Genomic DNA, 7,493 nt, shown 5'->3' on the forward strand with positions numbered 1-7,493 from the left:
TAATAAATTGTTCCTGGCTTTATACATAAACACAGTAGCCTTATATCCCACTAAATCAAAACATTTTAACAATTTAGACTGTATGAAAGCTACATTGGTGTGATCCCTGTACCCCATCTTATGCACAATTCTTATCGCTCTTTTTGTAATATATACAATGGTTGAAGTGAGCTTTTGTATGTATTTCCCCAGTTTTCAATGCCATACTCTTTAAGTATGGTAAAATGGCAAACATATTTATGGTTTCCAAATATTTCTAATGATTACTTTCCTATGGCATAAATTGCATTTTCTTTGGCACCTTCCTATGGCAAGGCTGACATCTACTGGTGGGACTTCAGTAAAGGATTTGTTTAATTCCATTGTGGGGGTGGGGGGCATATATTTGTGCACTTTCTGTGGACATCTGATCCCATTGGCAGAATCCTATGTATAAATGTTTTCTCTGCAGAATAATTATCAAGTAGTTAGAACAGAACACAATATAATTATGGGTTGGCAGCCTAAACACTGAACCTAGATCAGTGTTTAAAATTAAGATTCTTGGGGTTAATTTTCATATCAAACAAAACAAACAAAAAACATGAACACATACACCAGAATTATCAAGTTTAAATTATTCTAACTTTTTTCTTCATTGATCATTTCCTCACTTTGGTTATATCATTTAGTCCCTCTCTCACTGACTGTAGAAGGTTGTGAGCTAAAATGTGAATAAGAAAGAAGTGTTATGGTATGCCTCAGGCTAGTAAACAGAACAGAAACATGGCTTTTTAGTTCCTGTGGTCACATTTAATGTTTAAAGAAAAGGGTGGAGTAGCATCTAGTAAGGAAGCATTTTATATAGATGCCATGTATAGAGTATGGTGTAGGAGTGCTATGTGATGGATGGAAAAAAGAAAGAGAAAGACACACAAAAAAAAACGCATAGAAATGGAAAAAAGCTGTAAAGATGAGATGAACTAATATAATGATTAGTTTTAAATTGATCAATGACACAGATGGAGTGATGGAGCGATGCGGTTTCAGACTGCAGCGTGTCAGAAAACCCAGACCGTGACCAGCCAAAGTCACAGCAACAGCATAGTTACAATACTTTCCTGCCACTGACCTCAAACCAGCCACTGCCACTTCCTGTCCGCACACACAGGGACACAGACACACCGCTGATGAGACACACCCACAAACCTCCAACCCAATTTGGCTAACTGTAATTAGCCATTTGACAGTGTTTTAGATCCCTGTGACCAATGCACAGTACTTGAAGCTACAGTAAGCTACTGTATGTACAATATGCGTCTTGTATATATCTGGAAGTTCTGACCTAAAGCTGCTGAGTAAGGCGTGGTGTGTATTGTATACTGAGTCATGGTATTCATGTCAAAATACTTGGAGACAGTGCATACAGTACCAAAAGGCAATTTAAAAATAGCAGATAAACTAGTATTACAACTACTTTTCAAACATATCACTGTGTACTAAAATGTTTAGGCCTGTTGTTTAGAAAATGTTTCAGTTCACTGGTTCATTTTACTATTATCTGTTGTTCAAATTAATTGCCTTTCTCCTTTGTATGTTCATTAGTTTAAGAAAAATGATTACACTATGTTGAAGTCTGACTGTTGGACAGCAGAGGGTAGCAAAAATCCAGTAATGCTGGTGTAGCCTACACCATACCTGTGGTGCACTGGTATGTGAATCAGAATCAGCACTACATGATGAGGCTACCACAATATGAGGCCCTTTGTTTACAACAGATATTTTGACTTGTAATAATAGCATTGGTGTTACAATTACAGTGACTTTGAACCTCTCAAATGCCCCAAATACAATAGTTATTCAATGGGTCAGCTCACATGAAAACCCTGAAACTGAAGCAAATAAAGCCATCATCAATATCATTTACACGTGTGCTTTTGCCCCATAACATGTCAAAATGTTGTCCATGAAAAACACCTGTAATTATATAATTATTTCATGCAATGCATCAGTAAAAATCCTTGTAATCTGTTACATTCCAGTATAAAATATGGGTCCCAGTTTGATATCTCAGTGAGAACATTTAGGTAACATATTCAGCAGCTGCATAGAGAATGTATAGAGTTCTAGCTAACTGCACTATTAACATTAATATTTAACATGTATTAAATCAATGTTACTGTAATGTGCATGGCCATTGCACACAATCATCCTGAGGCTGACTTCACTATTGAACAGTGAGTTTGTAAAAGTGAGTATTGAGTATATGAAACACCATGCAAGTGAATATTCTGCATTTGATTGTTGTTGAAATGAAATGTTTTAAAAGGAAGGCTGGATTAAACATTTATCTTTAGTTGTTTTTTGGTCTTTGCTTGTTTCTGTGGCCAGTTTTCTGGGGCCAGAATGAGACAACTTCATTCATGCTACCTGATTTGTCTTTGTTGTATTTTTCTTTTCTTTCTTTTTTTGTCATGATTAGTTTTAAGAAAGTTTGTACTGTAGGTGTGTGTGTTTAGTGTATGCACATGCCCCTGGTATTATATTCACATTGTGGAGTGAGTGTGTATTTACACACTAACATTGTCTGGACTTGGCTTTCCTTGTGGGGAAGTGGTGCTGGTCCCCAGCATGTAAATCATTAAATTTTAGAGTGATGACTTGGTTTAAGGTCATGATAAAGGTTAAACAAGTAGTGGTTATGGTTAAGGTTAAGGCAAGTCTCCAGGAAATGAATGTAAGTCAATGTAAAGTCCTTGTGAGGAAGGAAAATAATCGTGTGTGTGTGTGTGTGTGCTGTATATGAGAGTGGTCATGAAGGTCATAAAAAGGAAGTCCTTGTGGTCAACTGAAAGGAACATGTTTTGCTCCATGACATCGTCTCTGTTCTTCATTTTCCCCTTCATCCATCTATTCTTGCTTTTGACAGACTCATGCAGTGTGTCCAGTGAGCATGTATTTGTAACAGTGAGCTTGTGTGGTATGTGTATGTGTGTGTATGAAATGCCATAATGAAGTGAAGATTGTCTTATTTTGTTATTTATCTTATTTTACCTTTGTTATAGAAATGTCCATCACCTATTTTCCCCTTGATGGTGTACAGTCATGCTTTCTGTAGGCTTTTTCACTGGGGATTAGGAAACATTTATATTTGTATTTGTTTGTTTTCAAATTGTTTTGATAAAATCATTTTTATTTTATTATTTCCTAATGTTTTTATTATGTAAGTGATCCTAATTCACCTGTTCCCAAACTAGGCAGCTGGATGCTAGAATTAAGCCAGGCAGGGGTAAATAAAACTGATGTGTATGGTGGTGGGGGTGCTCACATAAAGGGGGCCCAGCAGAAAAAGGTTTGTCCTAATTATTTTCAAGGCTTTCAGTTTAGCCTTACATAAACAGATCTCATTCTATCCTCCATGCTTCTACCATTTAATCTACATTGTCAAATAAATGACCATATGTCAGCTGTCATGATTTTGTCCTGTTTGCTTCCTGTCATGCTTTTATTTTGATACTGCTTCCTGTCCCCAGCTCACCCTGACTCCCAGGAACTTTAGCTCATTATCCACATTGGCTTCACCTACTTCTGATTAGCCACACCTGCTCACAACAGTATATAGCAGCTTCTCACCCTTAGATTGTTCTCTGTCAGACTGTGCAGCGTTTTTATTTTATTTTATTTATTTATGTATTTATTTTTATTTATTTATTTTTGCCTGTATTTCCTGTTCTGACCCTGGATTGTGTTCTGCCTTGCCCCTCCTTGATTCGGACTGCTTTCTGTGTATGGATTATCGGACTTCCCTCTCTGACCTCTTGTTTGTGGATTCCTTGGTTGTGTAAGTTTGCTGGCTCTGTATTTTCGACCTGAGTGTGCGCATCGTGTTTACGTAGTTTTCTGTATTGTTTTGTTGTTCATGCTTTTATTATAGACAGTTTTTCACTTATCCTCATCTGGCTCTATAATTGAGTTCACCCTTTATATTATTGTGTAAGTTTGCTGGCTCTGTATTTTCGACCTGAGTGTGCGCATCGTGTTTACGTAGTTTTCTGTATTGTTTTGTTGTTCATGCTTTTATTATAGACAGTTTTTCACTTATCCTCATCTGGCTCTATAATTGAGTTCACCCTTTATATTATCGGCAGCTTTCCGTGCCAATTCTGACAGTTGGCACAGTGTCCAGAGTGATCCATATCAAACTGAGCTGTAAGTGATGAGACCAGGTCATGAAATATCTTTTCCCCAAGTGGTTCTTTTCTATAAACAGCACTGTTTTGAAAAGTTGTAGTTTTCTCACATGTATCTTTCCTTCCTCACACCTGCAACACCTTAAAATTTTCGTTCCATCCATTGTGAGCGTGCTGACAAATTAAGATGTGCAAGTCTCGAACACTTTTTTTTTTTCTGTAAGACTGACGCTACTTTCCAACAAACTCATGAATGTACATTTACTGTATAGTCACACTCCCTGTCTCTCATACACATGCAAACATGCATGCAGAGTGTGTGCAATGAATTATAATAAGCAGAGTGTGTGCAATGCATTATAATAAGCAGTGTGGCACTTATGTGGTAAGCTTTGCCCCATGCGCAATCGTAGAGAAGCCACATGAAGGCCTCTGGGTATTAAAGGACAAGCCTTGGTTGGCGGGGAGGGAATCTGTCGTAACAAGAAAACTGTATTTTTTTTTCACCCTTTTCCCCTCTTTGCCCTCCTTCTTCTCAAGCCTTTTCTTTACTCCTCTTGTCAAGTTCTGTCTCACCAGTTTCAGGCCCCTTTATTCTCCATCTTTCATTTTGTGGCATATTAGACTCAGTTGTAATACACTCCATCTTAAACTGCTTAGACCACTGGAATGTTCCGTCAAAGAGGCGGGTGGACCCAGGGGGCGGGACAGACCAACATAACCAATTAAGGAGGAGACTGAGGTAAGATGGACAGTTTCTAAATGGTGTAATAGCAACCTTTTAAAATGTAATTACAATGCTATAGCAATAGAAACTTCTAATGACAGGATGTATATTCCAGTGTGATTTCCTAATTATTGCTTTGGCGTTATGCTAACATGGAGTGGAGATTATAACAAGGTGTCAAACACAAATTCATCCACAAGGACTTGTGATGAAGGATGTAATGGCCACTCAAAAGTCCTGCCAGGTATTAAGCAGAGATAGTAGGCTACTCTACAAGTAATTATGTAGTCTGTTTATTAGTCGCACCATCTATCAATTTGTCCATTCATCTGTCCGCTCACTCATTATCAATGAGAATCTACGTGGCTATTGAGTCAGGTTTTTGCTTTTATTTAACATGCTCTTCTGTTTGTTCAGTTTCATTCCTCACACAGTGCGCATGTCAATTCACTGTTCATCTTTGAGTCCATCCGTATGTGATGCTGCCCTCCATCTACCATTCATCTCTATCCCTCCATCCATTTCTAACAAGAGGAGTGGATGGTGGTGTCCATTATTACAGAGCATCCCGGAATAGAGTCCCGTTTTATTAAAAGTCCTTCTGGTCGCCGAGGCTACCCAAATTACAGGCCAGGCTTCTCACACATAAAAAAGGTTGCACTGCTGAAAACCAGCCACCTCAATAAAGGATGGATTAGAGAATCCTTTGCTTTTTTTTTTCCCCCCCCCTTCCGTTCCTTTTTGAAAGGTTTTCTCTACATTTTTTTTTTTCTTTCTGGTGTTTTTTATGTTGGGGTGCAGCGGTCTTCTTCAGTGGTTTTGCTCCCCGACCCTGCGGTGGGAAAATGCGCTCACTTGTGGGATTCTGGGAAGGCGGCGGTGGACGAAACATCTGTTGGGAGCAAGATGTATGCAAGTCTGTGTACTGTATGTGAATGTTGGGACCGTGCCCTTGCATTCGCTTTAAGTTTACAGATTTGTTTGGAAAATCTAGACATGGTGAGGAAAAATATTCAATAAAAGCATTATGTGGTAGTTTTGAAAGAACTTTTCAAGATGCATTGTAATATAGAGCTCTGAGCTGATGAGTAAGTTTCAGTGATACAGGTGTATCCCTGAAGCTGCTTATACACTGCTCAAAAAAATGAAGGGAACACAAGGGAAAATAAGACATTAAACTATGTAATGAACAAGGTATTTAATAAGAATATTTCATTCATTCTGATCTAGGATGTCTTATGTTGTGTTCCCTTTATTTTTTTTGAGCAGTATATAATATAACATTTGTCCATCTTCAGAAGGAAGCTTTAAATTAAGTATTAGTAGTCTGAGTGGGCAGTAAAAGCTAACGCTTGCCTAACATTCAACGTTTCATTACGACACTCAGATGGCAAACAGTGGAGGTGATAAGGTGGATTTAAGAGGACCATCAGATGTTTGAAAATGTTAAAGATGTGCTTATGTGACTGAGTAGATATGAGCTCTGTGGCAAACAGTTTTATATGCCCAATAAATATTGCTTCAATATCAAGTTTTTCAAAATGTTTTTCCTCCTGCTCCAAAGTACTGCTGACATGTTTTGAATTATGGTGAGTGTAGGTCAGGGTGCTAGGAAATGAAAATTACAGCTGCATACAGTAGAGCTGTGTAAGATTTATATATTTAGAAAGATTAAAGTGTGATATGATGTCACATCCTTTGTTTTATTGTACATCAGACTAATTCATCACGTGTATAATATTCCATGTTATTTCAAGACGCCTTTGAATTTATAATAAGAACTTGCTATAATGCTCTAAAACCAAAGATCCATATGAATAAAATGTAAGCAGTTCCTGACCGGGGCAAGAGCAATCCCTGTTAAGAAATTCTGATAGGTTGGTATGACCAACAAAGCAAATCTGAACCAACAAATCAGTTTCCAAGTCCTCATGTTACAGCACTGGAATTTTTTGAGTGCTATGTCATGTTTCCTTACAATCTACTACCCCAGTAGCTATCAAGACATTTTGTTTACCAGACTAGTGTGTGTATATATTTACAAGAAGTCACATTTTTGCTCATTCACTTTTGTTCTGCTGTTTCAAGATCTATTTTTTTGCTTTTTCACAGTAGTAAATAAAGCTTGTTACAGGCTGTTCTCTTCCACCAGTGATTCAGAAGCAGTGCTTCTCTGATTGGAAACATTCAGTTGAAATATTTCTGTTGATTCACCAAAAAATGTGCCCGACCTGGACACTATGCTGGCACATTAAATTTCACTTTGAAGTAGTGAGAATTTTTGAATACTGTTGTACAATGGTTTGTGTATTCAACAATGATTCCATCAGCTCCATAATGTCTTGTGGTCATAGCTCAGGAGAGAAAGATAAGAGGTTCAAAAGCAATAAAAACTGGAGACTAGAAGTTTTTGATTGAAAGGAAAGACAGTGGTTGTATAAATCTATCACCAGTAAAAGGGGATGTTTAAAATGGTTTCTTCCCCAAATTCTCAATCTTTAAAATCAAAAGAACTATACCCTGGGATGCATGCTCATTAAACAATATGAGGACTCTATCATGTGGCAACCCGCTGGAAGTAAAGCAGTGACCAACCC

The 7,493-nt window shown here is 37.7% G+C and overlaps 1 long non-coding RNA gene across 2 annotated transcripts; it reads left to right on the forward strand.

The window, feature by feature from the left end:
* The first annotated feature begins 3,782 nt into the window (after positions 1–3,782).
* Positions 3,783–6,057, forward strand: LOC109964397 (uncharacterized). Of its 2 annotated transcripts, none has more exons than XR_002275509.1 (3): positions 3,783–3,820; positions 4,830–4,911; positions 5,698–6,057. It is a non-coding gene; the product is annotated as an uncharacterized LOC109964397 (long non-coding RNA). The 2 variants fall into 2 exon arrangements; XR_002275510.1 differs by lacking the exon at positions 3,783–3,820 and adding an exon at positions 4,143–4,188.
* Positions 6,058–7,493: the final 1,436 nt, after the last annotated feature.

The sequence above is a fragment of the Monopterus albus genome, unplaced genomic scaffold, assembly GCF_001952655.1.
Source record: "Monopterus albus unplaced genomic scaffold, M_albus_1.0 scaffold88.1, whole genome shotgun sequence".
NCBI lineage: Eukaryota > Metazoa > Chordata > Actinopteri > Synbranchiformes > Synbranchidae > Monopterus > Monopterus albus.